Genomic DNA, 25,612 nt, shown 5'->3' with positions numbered 1-25,612 from the left:
ATGGAACAGACTGGTTCCAGATCTGGAAAGGAGTACATCAAGGCTGTATATTGTCACCCTGCTTATTTAACTTATATGCAGAGTACATCATGAGAATACCAGGCTGGATGAAGCACAAGCTGGAATCAAGATTGCTGGGAGAAATATCAATGACCTCAGACAGGCAGATGACACCACCCTTACGGCAGAAAGTGAAGAAGAACTAAAGAGCGTCTTGATGAAAGTGAAAAAGGACAGTGAAAAAGTTGGCTTAAAACTCAACATTCAGAAAACTAAGATCATGGCATCCGGTCCCACCACTTCATGGCAAATAGATGGGGAAACAATGGAAACAGTTAGAGACTTTATTTTCTTGGGCTCCAAAATCACTGCAGATGATAACTGCAGCCATGAAATTAAAAGACACTTCTTCCTTGGAAGAAAAGCTATAATCAACAGACAGCATATTAAAAAGCAGAGACATTACTTTGCCAACAAAGGTCCATCTAGTCAAGGCTATGGTTTTTCCAGTAATCATTTACAGATTTGAGAGTCAGACTATAAAGAAAGATGAGCACCGAAGAACTGATGCTTTTGAACTATGGTGTTGGAGAAGACTCTTGAGAGTCCCTTGGATTGCAAGGAGATCGAACCAATCCATCCTAAAGGAAATCAGTCCTGAATATTCACTGGAAGGACTGATGCTGAAGCTGAAACTCCAATATTTTGGCCACCTGATGCGAAGAACTGACTCATTGGAAAAGACCCTAATGTTGGGAAAGATTGAAGGCAGGAGGAGAAGGGGATGACAGAGGATGAGATGATTGGATGACTTCACCAACTCGATGGACATGAATTTGAGTAAGCTCCATGAGTTGGTGATGGACAGGGAGGCCTGGCATGCTGCAGTCCATAGGGTTGCAAAGAGTCGGACACGACTGAGTGACTGAACTGAACTGAACTATAACCGCTGTGCTGGAACAGTGATGGATGCATGGTGGGTGTTACCACTGTTTTCTGGATCAGTCTCTTAGAAGCCTGGTGTGATGGACCTTTGGAGTCGGGCAGGGAGACCTGAAACTGTCCCACATCTGCCTGGACTTCCGGGCCCACCCTTGACCCTCAGTCTGTGTTTGAATGGAAGAGGCTACATCTTGTCATCCAACCTTCAAATGCTTCTTGGATGTTTCTAAATGATTCCTTTTTAAGTCCACATTTCACAACTAGAATTATCCCATTGTGTTCTGCAAAATCTCCTTAACTGAATGTTCTCTTTGTCAACCCAATAAATTGCTAGTTTTGCAATAAGATTCCCCTGGCACCTTTCCTGGAAGGTTCAGTGTGAGAAAGTCACTCATATAACTAGAAATGTAGTAAAAAAACATTGCCTGTCAGTTAACTGAGTTCTGTTGATGGATCACTTTCCATGTTTCTAGCACCATAAATAGGTCTGGAGCAGAGCATAGTTGATCATAGTTTAATGAACTCATAGTATAATGACAGATGTCTCTCATACACAGCCTTATTTCCTCATCTGAGGTTGCTTTTCTTTTCCTATCTCATGTTTACTTGGGCCGTAAATCACCAAGATTGCATCACACACATGAAGTGACCTTAGTGAGGGGTAAATGTACCAAACTAAAGACGGACACAGAGTCTTGTAGAGGGGGCTTCCCTGGTAGCTCGGACGGTAAAGAATCTGCCTGCAAGGGAGGAGACCTCGGTTCAATCCCTGGGTTGGGAAGATTCCCCTGGAGAAGGGTATGGCAATGCACACCAGTATTCTTGCCTGGAGAATTCAAGAGGAGCCTGGCGGTCTACAGTCAATGGGGTCACAAAGAGCTGGACACGACTGAGTTACTAACGCTACTACTGCTACAGAGTCTTGACACTCCTCCCAATAGGAGGTGGGTTCCAGTGCCCTGCCACTGAATATAAACTTGTGTGGCCCTGCCACTGAATATAAACTTGTGTGGGATTGTTTGGATTAATAAAGAATTGTGGACGTGATGCAGACTCAGTTTTAGGTCTTGCCTTTGAGAAGGCTGAAAGCTTCCTTCTTAGTCTCTTGGAGGTCTGAGCTGCCGTACAATAAATCCAATCAACTACCCTCCTGGAGAAAACCCACAGAAAGACTCACATGATGACATGGAAAGGGAGAGGGGCTCAGTGTAGCCAAACCTTAGCAAAGCTCCAGGCAGGAGAATGAAAGCCATCTTGATCTCTCCAGACCAGACCAGTAGCCAACAGAATACCACTGAATGAACACAGTTATGCCAGCTGCCCAAATTACTGCCACACAAAATCATAATGTAATAATGTGGTAGTTGTTTTCCACCATTAAGTATCAGGTCAGTTTTTTGTTCAGTAATATAATAGAAGGAGAAGGCAATGGCACCCCACTCCAGTACTCTTGCCTGGACAATCCCATGGACGGAGGAGCCTGGTAGGCTGCAGTCCATGGGGTCGCTAGGAGTCGGACATGACTGAAGCAACTTAGCAGCAGCAGCAGTATAATAGAAAATTGGAATGAGGTAGTATAGTCATCTTTCTGGGTCAGCTAGCCAGCTCCTCTAGGAAGTCTTTCCCAGAGGAGTAAAATAATTCCTATTGTCAGATGATACGTAATAAACACAGGTTGAATGACTCCCAAGCCCTCCTTCTGATGCATCTGGCTAAGGGAAGATCCTCCTTCCTGATGGGCATGGAAACATGGGATGATGACTGTACAATGAATTCAGATTAATCTGCCATGATTATACGAGGTGAGCATGACTTTTCTCAATGGATCCGGAGCTCCCCAAGGGGAAGGGCCGCACCTTCTCCTTTCTCTTCTGTTCTGTTCTTGTCACAGCGCTGGGTGCCTGATGAGAAAATGCAATTCCATCCAGACAACAATGGATTAGGATGGTTCCTTTCCTTTAATTCTAAGATCAGCACTTAACAGCAAACTACTTCCCATGAAGATGAGCCCAAGTGTTGCCATGGATGTGAGGAAAGGCACTACCACAGCATGAGGGCTCTCCAGGAAATTCCTCTCTTGATTTTCAAAAACCACCAGTGCTGGTGGGCTTCCCAGGTGGCACAGTGGTAAAGAGTCCACCTACCAGTGGAGGAGACTTGGGAGACGCAGCTTCAGTCCCTGGGTTGGGAAGATTCCCTGGAAGAGGAAATGGCAACCCACTCCAGTATTCTAGGCTGGACAATCCCATAGACAGAGGCATCCATGGGGGTCTCAAAGAGCTGGACAGGACGAAGTGACCAAGCACCCACACAGCAGTGCTTGTAGTAAAATTATAACAAATATTTCTTCATAGTTATTAATGTAGCCTTGTTTCCGGCCACTCTGTGTGATGCACTCTATTCTCCAGTAATTACAACTCAGGCTCTTGACTGTCTGGAATCCCTTTGTCATCTCCATAAATCTTGGCAAGATTCATCTTGGGCACCAGCTTTTTCAGGAATTCTCAGATTAAGCTGACTCTCCACTGTGCAAAGCTCTATCTTAGCTGAGCCATATTTCATTAAAATAATCCCTGCATATTCCTATTTTCAACTGGTTAGTTCATTGAAATAATGGATTGTATCTGACTCTTACTGCTGTTTCTGATTACATTTTTTAATTGAAGTATAGTTGATTGACAATATTGTGTTAGTTTCAGATGTACAGCAAAGTGATTCAGTTTTTTATCTATATTCTTTTCTGATTCTTTCTCCATATAGGTTATTACAAAATACTGAATATTGTTCTTTGTGCTATACAATGGGTCCCTGTTGGTTATCTATTTTAGTACCTAAAAGGCTCTAACAGTGCTTGCACATTATAAATGGTTGAGGTAGCCTTTGCCTGTTGTCTTCCAGTTTATCAAATGTTTGTCAAAGGTTCTTTATTCTTTATTATGTCTCAGAAAGAAAAGTGATTTTCAGACTCACAGACTTAGAGAATTGCTGGGGGGAAAGTTGGGGGGAAGGGATGGTTAGGGAATTTGGCATGGATATGTACACACTGCTATATTTAAAATGGATAACCAACAAAGACCTACTGTGTAGCATATGGAACTCGGCTAAATGTTATGTGGCAGCCTGGATGGCAGGGGCCTCTGAGGGAGAATGGATACATGTATATGTATGGCTGAGTCCCTTCTCTGTTCGCCGGAAACTGTCATAACATTGTTAATCAGTTCTACCCGGATGTCTCAGCCTGTAAAGAATCCGCCAGCAATATAAGACACAAACAGGAGATGTACATTCGATCTCTGGGTCAGGAAGACCCCATGGAGGAGAAAATGGCAACCCACTCCAGTATTCTTGCCTGAAAAATCCCATGGACAGAGAAGCCTGATGGGCTATATAGTCCATAAGGATCGCGGAGTCAGACATGACTGAGCGACTAAACAAAAGCAAAAAAAAAAAAAAATACCCCAATACAAAATAAAAAATTTAAAAAAAGAAAGTGACTTTCTTAAGATCACCTAATGGTGGTTGAAACTGGAGCCGATTATACAGAGTGAAGTAAGCCAGAAAGAAAAACACCAATACAGTATACAAACGCATATATATGGAATATAGAAGGATGGTAACTATAACCCCGTATGCGAGACAGCAAAAGAGACACAGATATATAGAACAGTCTTTTGGACTCTGTGGGAGAGGGAGGTGGGGGATGATTTGGGAGAATGGCATTGAAACATGTATAATATCATATAAGAAATGAATCGCCAGTCCAGGTTTGATGAGAAATACAGGAAGCTTGGGGCTGGTGCACTGGGATGACCCAGAGGGATGGTATGGGGAGGGAGGTGGGAGGGGGGTTCAGGATTGGGAACACATGTATACCCGTGGGGTATTCATGTTGATGTATGGCAAAACCAATACAATATTGTGAAGTAATTAGCCTCTAATTAAAATAAATAAATTAAAAACAAAAAAGATCACCTAACCACAAAATGAAAAATTTAAAAAAAGAAAGTGACTTTCTTAAGATCACCTAACCACACCACCACCCTTCCCCCACCACCCCCTCCCCACTCCCCACCACACACACAGAGGTTTGCTAAGATTCCTCCCCAGATCCTGAGACTGTGAATTCTCCCTGATGGTAGGGAAAGGCTCCAGCCTAAACCTCCCCATGGATACACATCCTTTGTTTTCTGCGTCTGGGAAATGCCCCAGGATTCCCTGCTGTGTTACCCCGGGAGACTGTTGCTCAATCCCAGCAGCTGCTCTGAAGGAAAAGAAAAAGCAGACATGCTGAATGTATCATACACACAACGTAATATGGAATTGAAGATCTCTAATGAGCGAGAACACTTTGATGGTACAGTCTCCCTCCAGTGAGGTCTAGTTCTTCATTTCCAGTGGGCATTGCAGGAAGTCCTCTTTAAAAAAAAAAAAAAAAAAGAAAGAAAATATATATATTACTAATGCCGTGGCTATATGAAACAATATTTGGCCAAGATGGCTAAGATATGATTCATTCTTTGTTCATCGAGTTGCTAAGTATTATTCAGAGAGTGGAGTCACCATATGGTAGAACTGAGTTTCCTTGGGAGGCTGGGTGAAATATGGTGTTGGCTATAGAATGTGGAAATGTGCGTGTCTCTGGTGGTTAGAGTCTGGATCAAGCTATAGACAGCAATTAATTCCATTAAGTCCTTGTGCAAACTCCACTGCACACGGCAATTGGAAAAGGCATAGCCCAGCACAGATCACTCTATGAGGCTGGATTCTCTCTGAAACTGCTAAAGAGTGGGCAAGCCACACAGCTAGACCCAGATGTGGTCTTGAAAGAAAAATGTGTGTGGGCAAATGCAGTACCGGCTGGGAAAGTCTAAGTGGCTGAAACCTATGACTCAGAAATCTTAAATTGCCTTGAAATTAATGAAGCTCTGTGGAGATGACTCAGTTCATTCATGTCCTTAGCTTGCAGGACTCAACACTGGCAGAAGGGAACACTGTCCAAAACTTGGAAGATCACCCCTTCAGAGGAAACAAGGCCAGGAGGTGGTCTGGGATGCGTTGTCACAGGAGCCAGGATAGGCAGGTGAGCTGGTTTTATTCTTCCCGTGGGCAAGCTCATTCAAGTGCCATGCTGTCTGGACCTGATTTCTGTCCCTGTAAAATGGAAAGGAGATTAGATGATTCCTAAAATGTGGTCAGCTTTGATATTCCGATTAGCTAGGGTCCCAGTAAGAAACAGCGTTTACCCCAGATGTTTCAAATGAGGAAATGTTAACACAGAGACTCTTTACAGCTGTCTGTGCCAGGTTAAGAGAATAAATAAGAAAGAATAAGGCACCCAGAGACCCATAAAGTCCGGAAGCCATTGTCACTCCCACGGCAGAAAGGATGCAAAGGAAAAACAGTATTACTGGAGCCTATTGAGAGTTGGAACCCTGGAGGAACCCACCCAGGGGTCTGGAGGAGGCCACCAGTGGGAGCCATAGTCCCCAGCAGACACAGTCCCTCCTACACACACAGTCGTGACTCAAGAGGGAATAGAAAAGAAATGACTTATGCTGTGTCTTATCCCCTTCCCGCTCTAGTTTCCCACTGGTGAGTCTCATTGGCCAAACCCAACTGGGTGCCATCAGGCAAAGGAATTCAGATCCAACAGGCCACAGGGGTTGGAACAGTGCAAAGAAGCCTGAAGAATGCAGCTGGAGTGGGTGAAAACAGAAATACCAGCACATATTCTATGACTTTATACATGTGATTATGCTCTCACATTAGGGAAAAGGGCAGAGCACACATTTTTAATTTATTTTTCTGGAGTGATTGAAGAATGATTCTCAAGTCACAGAATTCCTGAGGGCAGGGACCAGGTTTTGTTGATTTTTTTTTTTTTTGAACCTATCAGAATCTATCACCACATCTGGCACATAGTAGAAAATCAGGAAATATTTGGTAAATTAAAGGCTGATCACAGATCCACATTTATAAACATCTATAAATGTCCAGGGCATGCTCTGTTAATATCTGCTGAATGAGTAATGAATGTGTAGGTTCAAAACAAATTACATAATCTTTCAGATGAAAGGTTCTGCAGAGCTCAGGCAAACCCTTGGTATTTTTTGTTCTCATAGTTGTTTCAAGTATGATTGATGGTTATCATTGCACAAGCTGTGTAAATATCCTGAACTAGGAAGATGGACCACAATGTGAGACCCCATGATATAAAAAGTGAATAAGTAAGTGAGTGTGCACTCAGTTGCTCAGTTGTGTCCAACTCTGTGACCCCATGAATTGTAGCTGACCAGGCTCCTCTGTCTATGGAGTTATGGAACCTGCATCTCCCGAGGCTCCTGCATTGGCAGGCAAATTCCTTACCACTGAGCCATCTGGGAAGAGGGGCCCTTAAGGAGACATCTCCTGCTTTCCTCAGTGCTGAGATTCCCAGCAGGAGTGCTTGCAAAAGAAGAATGTCTCAGTTCAGTTCAGTTCAGTTCAGTCGCTCAGTTGTGTCTGAAGAATGTCTAGCATATTTAGATACATGTGGAATCACCTCCTGACAGGTGGATGTTCTTACAGAAGGATGCTCTTTAATGAGCCATGGATGGACACTCAGCTCTACCGGCACTCAGCTCTCTGACTTGAGACAAAAGTTGACCCAGTGAGCCTCAGTTCCGGTCTAATGCTGCTTCATAGGGTCAGTGTGAGAAATGAATGAGTTGATGTGTGTCACGTTCCTGGTAAAGAGCCCAGCATGTAATCGATGTTCACTTGCTCTCAGCACCATCTTTATAGTGGAAGCATTGATTTCCTCAAAGTTGACATAGGTGGAAGACCAGTGACGAGAAAAGATGTTTTCTGCATTGCTATCTATATTCCCTTTAACAGAAAGTCACTTCTTTTATTATGAGACCAATCCTGTGCCTAAGAGAACGTAAGACATAGTATTAGTTACAGAACACATCTAAATGATTATCCCTTACTATTCATATTTAGGAACTGATGTACGTATGTGTCTTATTGGGATGTAGAGGGTATCACAGGTACGTGCTGGCAATTCTTTAGTATTCACCTCACACACTTCTTCTATGATGGTCAAATCCAATTCCCTCTAAACAGACTGAAATGCCAGATGCTTTTTTTTCTCAAGGCTTAATTGTAGCTAAGCAGGGTCATGTGATACAGTCAGGCCTAATGGAATGACAGGTATTTTTTGTTAGAATGTTTCTTTTGGTTCTCAGTTGCTGAAACTGCATAATAGCTGTGAAATGAATGTCTTTTGTTGCATATAGCAAGTCCCTTTCATATACCTGAGTTTATGATAATGAAGTGACTTTTGGAAAGCCTCTAAAGATAGGGACTGGTGCCAGGGGAACCAACTTTGACTAGAGGATTGGGAATTTCAGCCGCATCCTCTAACCCCCAGGGAAAGGAGAGGGGCTGGAGATTGAGTTCAGTCATCGCTGGCCAATGACTTCATCGATTATGTCTATGTAATGAAGCTGCCAAATAAAACCCCAAAAGGACATTTCAGAGAGCTTCCAGGTTAAACCAGAAGGCAATCTTGTATTTGGAGAGTGATGTACCCCAGGCTTCGTGAGGACAGAAACTCCTGTGCTCAGGACTCTTCTAGTCCCCACCCTACATATCTCTTCTCCCACCTGTTTATTAGTAGCTTTTAATATCTTTTGCTATAAAATGGTAATCTAGAAAGCTGAAGCTCCAATACTTTGGCCATCTGATGCAAATAGCCGACTCAGTGGAAAAGACCCTGATGCTCGGAAAGATTGAAAGCAAAAGGAGAAGAGGGTGGCAGAGGATGAGATGGTTGGATAGCATCACTGACTCAATGGACATGAACTTAGGCAAACTCCGGGAGATAGTGAGGGACAGAGAGGCTTGGTGTGCTGCAGTCTGTGGGGTTGAAAAGAGTCAGACATGACTTTGAGACTGAACAACAACAAATCTACTGAGTAGACTGGTTTCCTGAATTCTGTGAGCCACACTAACAAGTTAATCAATCCTTGAGAGGGGCTTGTGGGAACCTCTAATTTGTAGAGTATTGATCAGAAGCACAGATAACAACGTGGCCTTGTAATTGGTGTCTGAAGTGTGTGTGTGTGTGTATGTAGTAGGAAGAGTGTAATCTCGTGGGATGGATCCCTTGACACTGTCTTCAGTAGTTCCAGGTAAAAAATGTCAAGTTTTAATACTTCTGTCACAGAATTGTTTGATGTGTGGATTTTTCCATGCATGTAGTGTCAGAAGTGAGTAGTGTGGTGGAGTAGTGTGAGAATGGAGGAAACACACACCAGGATTGTTGTTTTTATACAAGACAACTAGAGAGACATTGCCCAGAGGCCTGATGTGTAACTGACCAGTGAAACAACCCAAATTTCTGTCTTAAGAATTTGCATCCTTAGAGATTCATTTACTATGTATGCCTTGTTTTGTCCTATATTCTGCTGCTGCTAAGTCACTTCAGTCGTGTCTGACTCTCCGTGACCCCATAGATAGCAGCCCACCAGGCTCCCCCATCCCTGGGATTCTCCAGGCAAGAACACTGGAGTGGGTTGCCATTTCCTTCTCCAATGCATGAAAGTGAAAAGTGAAAGTGAAGTCACTCAGTCGTGCCCGACTCTTAGTGACCCCATGGACTGGAGCCTACCAGGCTCCTCCGTCCATGGGAGTTTCCAAGCAAGACTACTCGAGTGGGGTGCCATTGCCTTCTCTGTATATTCTGCTACATGCAGCCAAAAGCATTCTAACAGAGAAGTTCTCTTTAGATTTGTTCTGGGAGAATAATTGGATCCCTCTGTTTCTATCTCTTTTCTCCAATGGCTAATTAAAAGTCGAGAGGTCAGAACTTAACAGACATTTTTGATTCCTCCATCCTCTTACTTATTGATCCATTCAATCAATCATTTATTACTTATTCAGTCAATTCAGTATGTACTTATTCAGTCTGTACCTATTCTTTTCTTCCAATGGTTGACTTCTGTTGGCCTTCAGAACCCTGCTCCGGCATCATGATTTTCAGAAAATCTTCCTGGGATCCCTACATCCAGCTAAACGCTCTTCCTCTGTACATCCTTAGCAGCCAGTCATTATATCATTTTTAGCATCTATCACATTGTAGTGAAGTAATTTGTTTGTGTACCTGTACAACTAGAATATACTTCTAAATGCGGCAGTTAATCAATAGTCTTCCTTCCTCTCTTCCTTCCTTCCTTTCTCCCTCTTCCCTCCCTTTCTTCCTTCTTTTCTTTCTTCTTTCCCTTTCTCTTCCTTCTCCATCTCCTCCATCTCCTCTTTCTCCTTTTCATCTTTTTTTCTTCTTCTGTGTGCTTTAATACGGTAAAGTTCTCGGCCATAGTGACTGTCCAAAACTCTGAAGATGAAGCTGGGTACTATGGGAAACATGGAAGAATAACAGAGTTGGTCAATAAAGGCAGAGACTGTGCTGACTGACTGCAATCCTAGTGCATGGCCCAGTGAAAGTGCTCAGTAAATGTTTGGTGAGTGAAAAAATTAGACTCAAAGAGAACCAGTTTTATTGAAATGACAAAACTGACATAAGACTCATTTTGGATATGAGTCAATGCTTGCTACGTATAGCATTAGGTAATAGTGATATTTCATAAATATGTATTAAATAAATGACATATACACTTAATGTGTCCAGAATTTAAAATTTAAAATCCTGTATGTTGTGAAATATGACTATTCTCTTGGCTAATGTTTTTGCCTCACTTTGGAAATAATTTATTCTTTCTCTGATGATTTGAATTATTAGCTTCATCATATACTAAGTACTCATAGATAAGATGGGTTGTTTTCTGTAATCTTTATTACCTTGCACCTTACAATACTGCCTCACTGTTTTAATTAGTGGGTGTGAATGTGTGATGTGAGTGTCTCACTGTTGTCTTCCTTTTATTCTCAATTTTTTTTTTAATACTTCTTAGACATTTAGGGATCCAAATAAACTTTGGCCTCAAATGTAAAAGCTCCGTAAATGTCTCAAATGATTCCTTAAGGTTTAGATAGTATTGAATTTAGACATTATCAAATGCAATATGGCAGAGGGAATAAAAGCATGGTTTTGGAACCAGTTGCCCAGAACAAAAAGAATAACTTCACAACTTTCTAACCTGCAGTCTTTGACAAGTCAGTGAATAAGTTTCTTCGTTGGTAAAATAAGAATAATAATACTATCTACAGATTTGTCAATTAGACAAAATTTTAAAATATATATATTAAATATTTAGCCCAGTAACTGGCACATGGAAAATATTAACAGAGGTTAATTAGATGTTTAATTTTCCAACATTGTTCTAAAACTTCCCATTGCCCTATCCATAGCTGAGGATGGAAGATGACACTTTGTCCTGAGGGAACCTCCTTTCAATTGATCAAGTTTGCACAATTTCATTTTCCTTTGAACTTCAACAGCTTTGGGCAGAGAAGGAATCTAACATTTATACTGTTTTTCCTATTAGATCATACTTAGGATAAAATGGGGGCGCAGAAAACTTAAAAAGGGGAAATATGGCTCTTTTTCAATTTTTTCTATAGAAATCTTAGGAGAATTGTGACCTTGCTCTATCCTCCCCACAGGTGACTCTGTAAATTCAAGGAAATGATACATGGAGCAGTGTCATCTAAAATGAAAAGGGTCACAGTCAGGTACGAACGGTAATTGCACTGCTTACACATATCAAAGTTGAATCTGGAAGGTCATGTCCTGAGAACTACATGAATGATTGCTACCAGATATGTGATCTTCAAATTGCCCCCATTTTAGCTGCACAATTCCTGGGAGTATCTATACATATATATATAGAGATACTAAACTACGAAACTAAATACACTAAAAAATAGATACTAGTTTTCAAAGACCCCTGCATGACAACTCATGTATTGTCACGTTAAATTGACCGCAGCATTCTCCTCTGAGTGATTTTAAAAGGTCTTAACCCTGAAGCATTAACAGTTACACCTCCAATAACGATAGACGTGACTAATAGAGAGATGCAGCAGAGAAGCACACTCTTGTACCACACATGAGTCAGTTTATAGACAACGCTTTGTAGCATGTTTGTTGGCCATGATGCATCAGATTCACGTTGAACAATGAGAAAACGGTGGTCTTTGCACCAGAAGCTAATTATAACTTTCTCAAAAACTCTTTGTGACCATTTCACCCTGACTTTCTACAGTTGCATGCTGCAGAAAGTCCCTGAAACTTATCACTTTTGCCCTATATAATCAAGAACAGGCACAACACTGCATTGTCACTTGAGATACGACTTCAACACTTTCCACTTAGTTGGTAGCTGGCACATAGGTAATGATATGGCCTTGAAGTAAGTTTTCTGAAAACTTTTCTTGGCTTGTGACACAAAAGAGCATCTTGTTTTTAATGCATATTGTTGGCATTTCTCACTACTGAATAGAGGTTCTTCTAAGTCGATGTGAGCCATGATGTTTAAGGACGTTTAAAAGAATGCAAGTTGTGACCTCATGAGAACATCAAAACACTGCATCATCGCAGATTGCCATTAAAAATATTTAACGAGAACCTTCTTGACCCAAACCTTGGAGTCTTAAGAGTCGCAGTTAAAGGCAAGTTTCAAGGGATAAGGCAAAAAGTCCAAAAAAAAAAAAAAAAAAAAAACCACGGAGATAGAGAAAGAAAGAAATTAGAAGCTGTCAGGGACAGATTTCTGCTTCCTTCTCTGGGAGCATTGGTCATTTGGGGTTACTGGGCCCAGAATGCTGGACACCCAAGGGGAGAAGGGAGGGATAAAAAGAAGGGAGAGAAGAAGAAAGGAAGAAAAAGAAAGAAAAGGAAAAATCTAAGAAAGTGTTAAAAAGATTGATACACTGAAAAACAGGTGTAAACCATACCACTTCCAGGTAAACTGAAACCAAGATCACCCCATGGAGAGAGAAGATAAGTTACTTAATGTCACAAAATTACTGCCTAACAAACTGCTCCCAAGCACAGTAGCCTACAGCAACAACTCTTTGTTCTCATTGTCTGTGGTCAGCTGAGGGTCTGATGGGCATCCACATGCTTATAAGAGTTATCTAGGATCAGCTCACCGTGGCTTCTGTGATCCGTGTTTCTCCTGTCTTTGCCCTGGGACCGGCCGAGTCCAAAGCAAGGCACACGGCCAGTGTTAGGTGGAGGGGTGGACAGATGGTCTACTCTTGAAAGGAGAAAGGAGAAATTTAGCATGTTTTAATAACAACCTAGTCTCTCACCTAGGGACTCTCTGGGATCCTCAATTAAGACTTTTCACTTTTCACTTTGTGGATATTTCTTACACACCATTTTTTTATGATACACTTTACAATATATGTGATGATGTATTTCTCATTCAATCATCACGATTATATAAGGTGGATATATTATTATTTCTAATTTAAAAGTAAGAAACCACTTGTAAAAGAATGAAACTAGAACACTTTCTAACACCATATACAAAAATAAACTCAAAATGGATTAAAGATCTCAACATAAGACCAGAAACTATAAAACTCCTAGAGGAGAACATAGGCAAAACACTCTCTGATATACATCACAGCAGGATCCTCTATGACCCACCTCCCAGAATATTGGAAATAAAAGCAAAAATAAACAAATGGGACCTAATTAAACTTAAAAGCTTCTGCACAACAAAGGTAACTATTAGCAAGGTGAAAAGACAGCCTTCAGAATGGGAGAAAATAATAGCAAATGAAGCAACCGACAAACAACTAATCTCAAAAATATTCAAGCAACTCCTCCAGCTCAACTCCAGAAAAATAAATGACCCAATCAAAAAATGGGCCAAAGATCTAAATAGACATTTCTCCAAAGAAGACATACAGATGGCTAACAAACACATGAAAAGATGCTCAACATCACTCATTATCAGAGAAATGCAAATCAAAACCACTATGAGATACCATTTCACACCAGTCAGAATGGCTGCGATCCAAAAGTCTACAAATAATAAACGCTGGAGAGGGTGTGGAGAAAAGGGAACCCTCTTACACTGTTGGTGGGAATGCAAACTAGTACAGCCACTATGGAGAACAGTGTGGAGATTCCTTAAAAAACTGGAAATAGAACTGCCTTATGATCCAGCAATCCCACTGCTGGGCATACACACTGAGGAAACCAGAAGGGAAAGAGACACGTGTACCCCAATGTTCATCGCAGCACTGTTTATAATAGCCAGGACATGGAAGCAACCTAGATGTCCATCAGCAGATGAATGGATAAGAAGGCTGTGGTACATATACACAATGGAGTATTACTCAGCCATTAAAAAGAATACATTTGAATCAGTTCTAATGAGGTGGATGAAACTGGAGCCTATTATACAGAGTGAAGTAAGCCAGAAGGACAAACACCAATACAGTATACTAATGCATATATATGGAATTTAGAAAGATGGTAATGATAACCCTGTATACGAGACAGCAGAAGAGACACTGATGTATAGAACAGGCTTATGGACTCTGTGGGAGAGGGAGAGGGTGGCAAGATTTGGGAGAATGGCATTGAAACATGTGAAATGTCATGTATGAAACGAGATGCCAGTCCAGGTTCAATGCACGATGCTGGATGCTTGGGAATGGTGCACTGGGACGACCCAGAGGGATGGTATGGGGAGGGAGGAGGGAGGAGGGTTCAGGATGGATTTTCTTTTAAAAATTTAGAAAAAAAAAAAAAAAGAATTACAAAATATTGGTCTTTTGAGACTGTTTTCTTATACCTAGCATAATGTTTGTAACACGTATTAGTATTGTGTTCCTTTTATTGTCAAATAACATTCCATTGTATGGATATAATCACTTTATTAATTCATTTATCAGTTTACGGGCATTTGGGTTGTTTCCACTTTTTGGCCACTATGAATAATGCTACTATAAACATACTTGTACAAAAAAAAAAAAAAATCCTGTGATAAACTTTAATGGAAAATAATATAAAAAAGAATGCATAAATATGTATAACTGAATCACTCTGCTGTATACCAGAAATGAACACAACATTGTAAATCAGCTTACTTCAATGAAGAAAAAATAAAGAATAAAAAAATGTCAAAAAACTTGAAAAAAAAATAAATAAATAAAAGTAAGAAACCTGAGGCTGACATCCAAGGTCAGGAGTGGCGGCCTTGAGGAGCAACCCCCTGTCCAAGGTCAGGAATGGCGGCCGTGAGGAGATACCCCACGTCCAAAGTAAGGAGCTCTATGCTAGAGCAGCTGTGAAGAGATACCCCATGACCAAGGTAAGAGAAACCCAAGTAAGACGGTAGGTGCTGAGAGAGGGCATCAGAGGGCAGACAGACTGAAACCACAATCACAGACAACTAGCCAATCTGATCACATGGACCACAGCCTTGTCTAACTCAAAGAAACTAAGCCATGCCATGTGGGGCCACCCAAGATGGACGGGTCATGGTGGAGAGGTCTGACAGAATGTGGTCCACTGGAGAAGGGAATGGCAAACCACTTCAGTATTCTTGCCTTGAGAACCCCATGAACACTATGAAAAGGCTTTTAAAAAGATAGGACACTGAAAGATGAACTCCCCAGGTCGGTAGGTACCCAATATGTTATTGGAGATCAGTGGAGAAATAACTCGAGAAATAATGAAGGGATGGAGCCAAAGCAAAAACGACACCCAGTTGTGGATGTGACTAGTGATAGAAGCAGGGTCTGATGCTGTAAAGAGCAATACTGCATAGGACCCTGGAATGTTAAGTCCATGAATCAAGGCAAATTGAAAATGGTCAAACAGGAGATGGCAAGAGTGAACATCAAAATTCTAGGAATCGGCAAACTAAGATGGACTAGAATGGGGGAATTTAACTCAGATGACCATTATACGTACTACCGTGGGCAGGAATCCCTTAGAAGAAATGGAGTAGCCATCATAGTCAACAAAAGAGTCTGAAATGCAGTACTTGAATGCAAGCTCAAAAACGACAGAATGATCTCTGTTCATTTCCAAGGCAAATCCTTCAATATCACGGTAATCCAAGTCTATGCCCTGACCAGTAAAGCTGAAGAAGCTGAGTTGAACAGTTTTATGAAGACCTACAAGACCTTTTAGAACTAACACCCAAAAAGGATGTCCTTTTCATTATAGGGGACTGGAATGCAAAAGTAGGAAGTCAAGAAACACCTGGAGTAACAGGCAAATTTGGCCTTGGAGTACAGAATGAAGCAGGGCAAAGGCTAGTGGAGTTTTGCCAAGAGAACCCACTGGTCATAGCAAACACCCTCTTCCAACAACACAAGAGAAGATTCTACACATGGACCTCACCAGATGGTCAACACCAAAATCAGATTGATTATATTCTTTGCAGTCAAAGATGGAGAAGCTCTATACAATCAGCAAAAACAAGACCAGGAGCTGACTGTGGCTGAGATCATGAACTATTTATTGCCAAATTCAGACTTAAACTGAAGTAAGAAGGGAAAGCCACTAGACCATTCAGGTATGGCCTAAATCAAATCCCTTATGATTATACCGTGGGAGTGAGAAATAGATTTAAGGGACTAGATCTGATAGAGTGTCTGATGAACTATGGACAGAGTTTCATGACATTGTACAGGAGACAGGGATCAAGATCATCCCCAAGAAAAAGGAAATGCAAAAAAGCAAAATGGCTGTCTGAGGAGGCCTTACAAATAGTTGTGAAACAAGAGAAGTGAAAAGCAAAGGAGAAAAGGAAAGATATACCCATTTGATTACAGAGTTCCAAAGAATAGCAAAGAGAGATAAGAAAGCCTTCCTCAGCAATCAATGCAAAGAAATAGAGGAAAACAATAGAATGGGAAAGACTAGAGACCTCTTCAAGAAAATTAGAGATACCAAGGGAACATTTCATGCAAAGATGGGCTCAATAAAGGACAGAAATGGTATGGACCTAACAGAAGCAGGAGATATTAAGAAGAGGTGGCAAGAATACACAGAAGAACTGTACAAAAAAGATCTTCATGACCCAGATAATCACGATGGTATGATCACTTACCTAGAGCCAGACATCCTGGAATGTGAAGTCAAGTGGGCCTTAGGAAGCATCACTAGGAACAAAGATAGTGGAGGTGATGGAATTCCCGTTGAGCTATTCCAAATCCTGAAAGATGATGCTGTGAAAGTGCTGCACTCAATAAGCCAGCAAATTTGGAAAACTCAGCAGTGGCCACAGGACTGGAAAAGGTCAGTTTTCATTCCAATCCCAAAGAAAGGCAATGCCAAGGAATGCTCTAACTACCGCACAATTGCACTCATCTCACACACTAGTAAAGTAATGCTCAAAATTCTCTAAGCCAGGCTTCAGCAATCCGTGAACCATGAACTTCCAGACGGTTTAGCTGGTTTTAGAAAAAGCAGAGGAACCAGAGATCAAATTACCAACATCCACTGGATCATCAAAAAAGCAAGAGAGTTCCAGAAAAACATTTATTTCTGCTTATTGACTCTGCCAAAGCCTTTGACTGTGTGGATCACAATAAACTGCGGAAAATTCTGAAAGAGATGGAAATACCAGACCACCTAATGTGCCTCTTAAGAAACCTGTGTGCAGATCAGGAAGCAACAGTTAGAACTAGACATGGAACAATAGACTGGTTCCAAATAGGAAAAGTAGTATGTCAAGGCTATATATTGTCACCCTGTTTATTTAACTTCTATGCAGAGTACATCATGAGAAACGCTGGGTTGGATGAAGCACAAGCTGGAATCAAGATTTCCGGGAGAAATATCAATAACCTCAGATATGCAGATGACACCATCTTTATCGCAGAAAGTGAAGAGGAACTAAAAAGCCTCTTGATGAAAGTGAAAGTGGAGAGTGAAAAAGTTGGCTTAAAGCTCAACATTCAGAAAACAAAGATCTTGGCATCTGGTCCCATCACTTCATGGGAAATAGATGGGGAAACAGTGGAAACAGTGTCAGAATTTATTTTGGGGGGCTCCAAAATCACAACAGATGGTGATCGCAGCCATGAAATTAAAAGATGCTTACTCCTTGGAAGGAAAGTTATGACCAACCTAGATAGCATATTCAAAATCAGAGACATTACTTTGCCAACAAAGGTCCATCTAGTCAAGGTTATGGTTTTTCCAGTGGTCATGTATGGATGTGAGAGTTGGACTGTGAAGAAAGCTGAGTGCCAAAGAATTGGTGCTTTTGAAGTGTGATTTGGAGAAGACCCTTGTGAGTCCCTTGGACTGCAAGGAGATCCAACCAGTCCATCCTAAAGGAGATCAGTCCTGGGTGTTCATTGGAAGGACTGATGTTGAAGCTGAAACTCCAATACTTTGGCCACTTGATGTGAAGAGCTGACTCATTTGAGAAGACCCTGATGCTGGGAAAGATTGAGGGCAGGAGTAGAAGGGGATGACAGAGAATGAGATGGTTGGATAGCATCACCAACTCAATGGACATGAGTTGGGAAAACTCTGGGAGTTGGTGATGGACAGGGAGGCCTGGCATGCTGCAGTTCATGGGGCTGCAAAGAGTCAGACACAGCTGAGTGACTGAACTGAACTGAACTGAACCTGAGGCTTTAGGGACTTAACCCTTTAGCTCATGGATGACAGGGACAAAATTCCTCAGATCCAAGAGACCTCACAGCCTTCTTTTTTAACTTTTTCACTAAAAATGCTCTATCTAATTATTTTACACAAAGAAATTGTTTTCCTGATGGTTGCTAGAGGTTTCCCTAGGAGCTTGGAACTCATAATCATTCTCATCTGAGCAGAATATAATCACTGATATAACTATGAGCTGCTGTCATTTCATTCTGCTAAAAAAAAAAAAATCACAGCGTGAATCTGAAATATTAGGAAGACTTTGGGGCTAAAGAAAATAAGATGTCTGTAAAAAAAGGTGCCATATGTACAGGATTCAAGTGGCATCTGTGTGTGCACATTATAGCCCATTGCCCTGTATCTGCTCAATTTGTTCATCAGGTAATTCAAATGACTCATGGGGTTGGAACTGTGTTGTGTCTACAGTCTTCTGTTTGTTTCCAGCTTAGGCCTAACAAAGTGGTTTGTTCTCTTATTTTGTATCATTCAAGGAGACAGCATTTGCCCTCTCATCCCACTGAATAAATAACTAACCAAGATAAATTTTCTTTTCATCAAGAGTGCATGTGTGCTATGTCATGTCAGTCACGTCCCACTCTTAGCAACCCTATGGACTGTAGCTCACCAGGCTCCTCTGTCCATGGGATTCTCCAGGCAAGAATACTGGAGTGAGTTGCCATGCAACTGACCCAAGGATCTTCCTGACCCAAGGATCAAACCTGCATCTCCTGCATTGCAGGTGTATTCTTTTACCCACTGAAATGCTCCTTGAGAGTGGCATGTTTATTATGATCCATGTCAAGTCTCCCCACCTCATGCCTCTGAGTGTTAGCTATAGTGTTAGCTAAGAAGTAGGCTTAGAGGAGGGAGGGGGTATATGGAATATGGACAGGAATGATAGTGAAATCAATGACTGATGGACAGAGGAGCTCCAGAAGGAAGGGGAGCAGTTCAGGGCAAGCTGGAGTCTACACTGTATAAAGTATAGATTTTAGAGCTCGATGGGATTGTCTGGAGTTGCTCCAAACTTTTCCCTTTTACAGTGGAGTAAACGAAAGGCAGTATGAATTAGCAGTGATTCCAAGTAAGTTAATGACAAAGGTAAAAACTTAACCAGGACTCCAAGCCCTATGCAATAGTTAAGTCTGTGTGACTACTTGATTAGGTTTTGGTGCCAGTTCTTTGATCAAACACTAGTCTAGATGTTACTGTGAAGATATTTTGAAGATGTGATTAACATCTCTAATCAGTGGACTTAAAGAAGATCACCTTTGATAGTGTGGGTGGGCCTCATCTAATAAGTTGAAGACCTTAGGAGCAAAAACTGAAGTTTCTTGAAGGAATAGAAATTCTGCCTCAAAGCTGCAGCCTAGAAATCCTGCTTGAGTGTTCAGGCTGCTGGGCTGTGCTGAAAACTTTAGACTTGCCAGCCCCACAGTTGCATGAACCAATTCCTTAAAATAAATCTATTTATATATCTGTTTATCCATCTATCATTTATCTATCTACAGACACATACATACAGAGAGACAGACAGATACACACATGCTGTTGGTTCTCTTTCTCTCAAGAATCCTGACTGATTCAGAGTTTGGAATCAAGAGTAGTGTGCCCTGTAACAGATACCTAAAACTGTGGACATGGCTTTGAAATGAATAATGGGTAGAAGCTTGAAGACTTTTGAGATTCATGCTAGAAAAAGCCTGGGTTGCCTTAGAGACTATTTGTAGAAATAAGGTTGTTAAAGATGATTCTTGTGAGGACTCAGGCTTGCACACAGAGAGAATGCCACGTGGCAATAGGGATAAAGAGGACTGTGATACTGCTGTAAGCCAAGGGATTCCTGGGGCTACTAGCTGGAAGAAGTAAGGAAAGGCCCTCCCTGAAGGGATCTTTGGAAAGAGCATGGCTCACCTTGTTATACTTCTAGCCTCTTGAACCAAACAGTGAAAGAATAGACTTTTAGGCACCCAAGTTGTGCTACTTCGTTATGCAGCCCTAGGAAATTTATGCACCTGGGATTCTGCTATGATTCTGAAACAGTGCTAGACTCTAGGACTTCAGAGAATAAGACACAGATCTGCCTCTCAAAAAACATAGTTTACACTAATTACAGTATTTATAAGTAGTATGGCTGTGGGCTGATCTAGCATGACTAGAATAACAAGAGAAGGGTAGGGAGAACAAATAAAACATGGATGGCAAGCCTGCTGCCATCTTGAATGTCACATACCAGTACCTTTCTCTAATCTTATAAGTAGGTAATTCTAACATTACGTGCTAGAAATTCGAAGTGCCAGGTCTGTATGGACTGGGAAGTGTCCATACACTTCCCAGGAGTGTATCCAGGAGGATGCATTGCCTTAATCTGATCTTGAAAAATAAATGGCATTTAGATAGAGAAGAGACATGAACACATTCTAGAAGAGCTAATTCTACAGGCAAAGAGAAAGAGGCTAGGATGAATAAGCCACTATTATTATGCTTCCGCTACGGGGTTTCCCCTGTGGTTCAGCAGTAAAGAATCTGCCAGCAATGCAGGAGATGCTAGAGATGCGGGCTTGCTTCCTGGGTTTAGAAGATCTCCTGGAGGAGGAAACAGCAACCTGCTCCAGTATTCTTGCCTGGAAAATCCCATGGACAAAGAAGTTCATAGGGTCACAAAGGGTCGGACGCGACTGAGCCCATACAGCACACACGAGCTGTATTGGAAACTGTACCGTGTATTGGAAACTGTAAGTTTTGTCCGACTCTCAAACATCCTAGCAAGGTGGATATTGTTTTTCCTGTTTTAAATATGAGAACATGGAGATTCAAAGCCTTGCCCAAACAGGCACTGTAGGAAAAAAATAGAGTTCCAGAGCTTCTCTGGCCCAGAGCTGGTGAAATACCCAAAGCTAGGTGAGGAAGACGGTCTGGCAGAACCAAAGGTTCACGGCGACAAGGATTGAAAAAACTCTCTTTTCCTTACAGTTGCACCGTTTTTGTCTTTGGTAGGTTAAGTTAGCATGGGAGGTTATCTGAAGATAATAAGAAAAATAAAATCAAACTCTAGGCTGTCTGATTTTAATAGTTTGGTGACTCTGTCTGAAATATACATAGCTATCACTGCAGCAAATTGGACATTTTATCCATCTATATTGATCCATTGTGCTGGCACCAGGAGGATCATATTAGGCCCAATCTGATGTGTGATTTTCTCTGTAATGGAATCATTGATTCTCTAGTACAGAGCCAAGTTGTGTGTCCCAGCTTTATTTATTTATTTATTTTTTTAAGTAAATTTGTCCTGTGTTAACCACTATTATAATAGATTCGCAATTCAAATTGATACTTTTGAATTGTGGTATTGGAGAAGACTCTCAAGAATCCCTTGGACAGCAAGGAGATCAAACCAGTCAATCCTAAAGGAAATTAACCTTGAATATGCATTGGAAGGACTGACTGATGCTGAAGCTGAAGCTCCAATGCTTTGGCCACCACTCATTGGGAAAAAACCCAAAACCTGATGATGGGAAGGATTGAGGGCAGAAGGAGAAGGAGGTGACAGAGGATGAGATGGTTGGATGGCATCACCGACTCAATGGACATGTGCTGTGTGCTGTGCTTAGTCACTCAGTCATGTCCAACTCCTTCCGACCCCATGGACTGCAGACCGCCAGGCTCCTCTGGTCACAGAATTCTCCAGGCAAAACACTGGAGTGTTTTGCCATGCCCCCCTCCAAGGGATCTTCCCAAGCCAGAGATCAAACCGAAGTCTCCCACATTGCAGGTGGATTCTTTACTGACTGAGCCACCAGGAAAGCTCCAATGGACATGAGTTTGAGCAAGCTCAGGAAAACAGTGAAGGACAGGGAAACCTGGCATGCTGCAGTCCATGGGGTGGCAAAGAGTTGGACATGACTTAGCAACTGACCAAGAACAATTGCTACTATGTAACCATAAGAGTTTTCCAATCAGTGATTCACTCAAGACCTCCCTTTGTAACTGGAAGCTGATGGAGTGAGGGCAATAGTTCAGAGTTTGTAATCCCAGTATCTCAATGGCTGGGATGTTAGATTCTTCTGCTCCATCACAAGGGCAAAGAATGTCATGCTGAGAGCCCGGACAATGGAAACACATAGCTGACACTCCTTAGCTTGGCTAGATGGCATGAATTACACTGAAGGCTGCACGGGTCAGGTCTCATTTGGTCATTAGGACAACCCTCTGAAGTGCGTACAAGGATCTACATTGCATGGAGAGGAACATACATCTTGGGTCAGGGCTGTCTGAAGCCACATTGCTACACCGTCCTTTCCACAGTAGTCAGTCAGTTCAGTCACTCAGTCGTGTCTGACTCTTTGCGACCCCATGAACCACAGCACACCAGGCCTCCCTGTCCATCACCAACTCCCGGAGTCCATAGAGTCCACCCAAACCCATGTCCACTGAGTCAGTGATGCCATCCAACCATCTCATCCTCTGCCGTCCCCTTCTCTTGCCCTCAATCTTTCCCAGCATCAGGGTCTTTTCCAGTGAGCCAGCTCTTTGCATCAGGTGGCCAAAGGATTGGAGCTTCAGCTTCAACATCAGTCCTTCCAATGAACACCCAAGACTGGTCTCTTTTAGGATGGACTGGTTGGATCTCTTTGCAGTCCAAGGGACTCTTCAAGAGTCTTCTTCAACACCACAATTCAAAAGCATCAATTCTTTGGCGCTCACCTTTCTTTATAGTCCAACTCTCACATCCATGCATGACCTCTGGAAAAACCATTGTTGACGAAGTAATGTCTCTGCTTCTTAATATGCTGTCTAGGTTGGTCATAACTTTCCTTCCAAGGAGTAAGCGTCTTTTAATTTCATGGCTGTAATTACCATCTGCAGTGATTTTGGAGCCCAGAAAAATAAAGTCAGCCACTGTTTCCACTGTTTCCCCATCTATTTCCCATGAAGTGATGGGACCAGATGCCATGATCTTACTTTTCTGAATGTTGAGCTTTAGGCCAACTTTTTCACTCTCCTCTTTCACTTTCATCAAGAGGCTCTTTAGTTCTTCTTCACTTTCTGCCATAAGGGTGGTGTCATCTGCATATCTGAGGTGATTGATATTTCTCCCGGCAATCTTGATTCCAACTTGTGCTTCCTCCAGCCCCAGCATTTCTCATGATGTACTCTCCATATAAGTTAAATAAGCAGGGTGACAATATACAGCCTTGACGTACTCCTTTTCCTGTTTGGAACCAATAGTAGTAGTTTGATTTTTAAAAAAATGGATTATTGAATAAAGTATGTTATCTTTATAAAGGATATACTCTTTGACGTACATTCACTCCTGACTTTTGGGTGAGTTTTTTCTGGTATTTAGTTTTTATATTCCCATCCTTAAATTGCAAATATTAGTTTGCATGCTCAGATGCTAAGTCATGTCAGACACATCGTGATCCTATCCGCTAAGCTCCTCTGTCCATGGGATCTCCCAGGCAAGAATACTGGAGTGAGTTGCCATTTCCTTCTCCAGGGTCTCTACCTGATTCAGGGGATCAAGCCCATGTCACCTACATAGGTAGGTGGGTTCTTTACCACTGAGCCACCAGGGAAACCCCAAATGTTAGATTAGGAAACCTCAAAATTCCCTTCCATGGCTGCCTATCTGTGATTCCAGGATTCATTTATGTGTCTGGTTATCTGATTCATTTCAAAGTTCCCAATTAATTTTCATCTCAGAGACTTCTTAGAGAATATAGAATGTCATCATGTTATGGCTAATCTCCATTGAGTCTAATCATTCCATTTAATTGATTTGCTTATTTTTAATCCCCCTTCCTAAGGATTTGAGAATTCAAAAATTAGACAGAAGCAAATCATAACAGAGTAAGGCAAAACAAGTAGAATGAGATCAGGGTAAAGTAAGTGATCAAGACACAAAAAGGTTTAACTCCTTTGCAAAGGGTGGAGTTGGGGGGTGGGAGGTTGTTCCATCTGGTTGTAAGGTTCTTAGTGATCAGTTTTTCCAAGAGATAAAAGAAGGAGCCGCCCAATTTCATAGACAGGTATCAGCTTGGCTTTGACTGGAGCTAGGCAGTGAGCCTGGGCTTGATGCCACCTCTTGGGCTAACGACAGCTTCAGAGAGAGACACATCTCCCCATTGGACAGAGGCCTTGTTGGACTGGCACAAATTAGACAAAACTCAAAGTTCAGTGGAGTTTGGGCATCCTGCTACCGTGGTTTTCACCTGTGAAACCGGGAGGCAGAGTCTGGTGAATATGGGTGGCCTTGCGGCTGTTGGAGGCATAAGTGGGAGGCAGGCTGGGTGAGGGCAGTGGGTGGAGCGGTGGCTGCTGAAGCTGAGAAGACCAATTTGAAGCTGAGTTGTTGATCCACACAAGGTGAGGAAGAACTGGAGCCAAAAGAGGACAAAATCTGGAAAGAAAGCAGAAGAGACGAAGCAAGAGTGAAATGGGCAGACGAGAACTGGCCTAAACAATTCCGGAGGCAGAATGTGGGTGAGAGTAGTGTCTTTTAATGCTCTCACCCCCTGGACTTGAGGGAGGAGGCCATGCTGGGGGTGTTTCAGGAGCTGGGCTCCTATTTGTCCAGGAGTCTCTCTGGGGCTCAGGCGAGGAGGCCCTGTCCAGGAACTGCCCTGAAGCCAGTTCTCCTGTGCGAGCATGTGCGTGCATGCCAAGTTGCTTCCGTCGTGTCCAATTCTGTGACCGCATGGACTGTAGTTCACCAAGCTCCCCTGTCCGTGGAATTCTCCAGGCAAGAATACTGGAGTGGGTTGCCATGCCTTCTTCCAGGGGATCTTCCCGACCCAGGGATCGAACCCTCCTCTCTTATGTCACCTGCATTGACTGGCTGGCTCTTTACCTCCAGCACTACCTGGGAAACCCAGTTCTCCTTCTGTGTGATTCCCAATTCGGTACCCCTCACCTCTTCCAAATGACTTCACTAGAAGTCTTGGTGATGGGCCAAGACTCAAGGTGGACACTGAACCCCCCTGAGTGCTCTGGGGTGGGACAAACTGGAAGGAAACAGCCTTTTGTGCTCAGGATATGACTGATCTGGGAGAGGAGCCTGTGCTCACA

General features: G+C 42.2%; 1 long non-coding RNA gene across 2 annotated transcripts in view; it reads left to right on the top strand.

The window, feature by feature from the left end:
• Positions 1–25,612, top strand: part of LOC147362732 (uncharacterized) — a 46,034-nt gene that overhangs the window by 10,765 nt on the left and 9,657 nt on the right. Inside the window, exons 2-3 of one of the 2 annotated variants that reach the window (XR_015135779.1) lie at positions 5,902–6,022; positions 11,551–11,619. This is a non-coding gene — a long non-coding RNA (uncharacterized LOC147362732). The remainder of the gene's footprint in view (positions 1–5,901; positions 6,023–11,550; positions 11,620–25,612) is intronic. The other variant, XR_015135778.1, reaches the window with a different exon arrangement.

This window comes from Bos grunniens, chromosome 11 (genome assembly GCF_055505025.1).
Source record: "Bos grunniens cultivar Pamir isolate PY7600 chromosome 11, Bosgru_T2T1.0, whole genome shotgun sequence".
Lineage (NCBI taxonomy): Eukaryota > Metazoa > Chordata > Mammalia > Artiodactyla > Bovidae > Bos > Bos grunniens.
The sequence above is the reverse complement of the archived record's forward strand: the minus strand, read 5'-3'. Positions and strand labels throughout refer to the sequence as shown.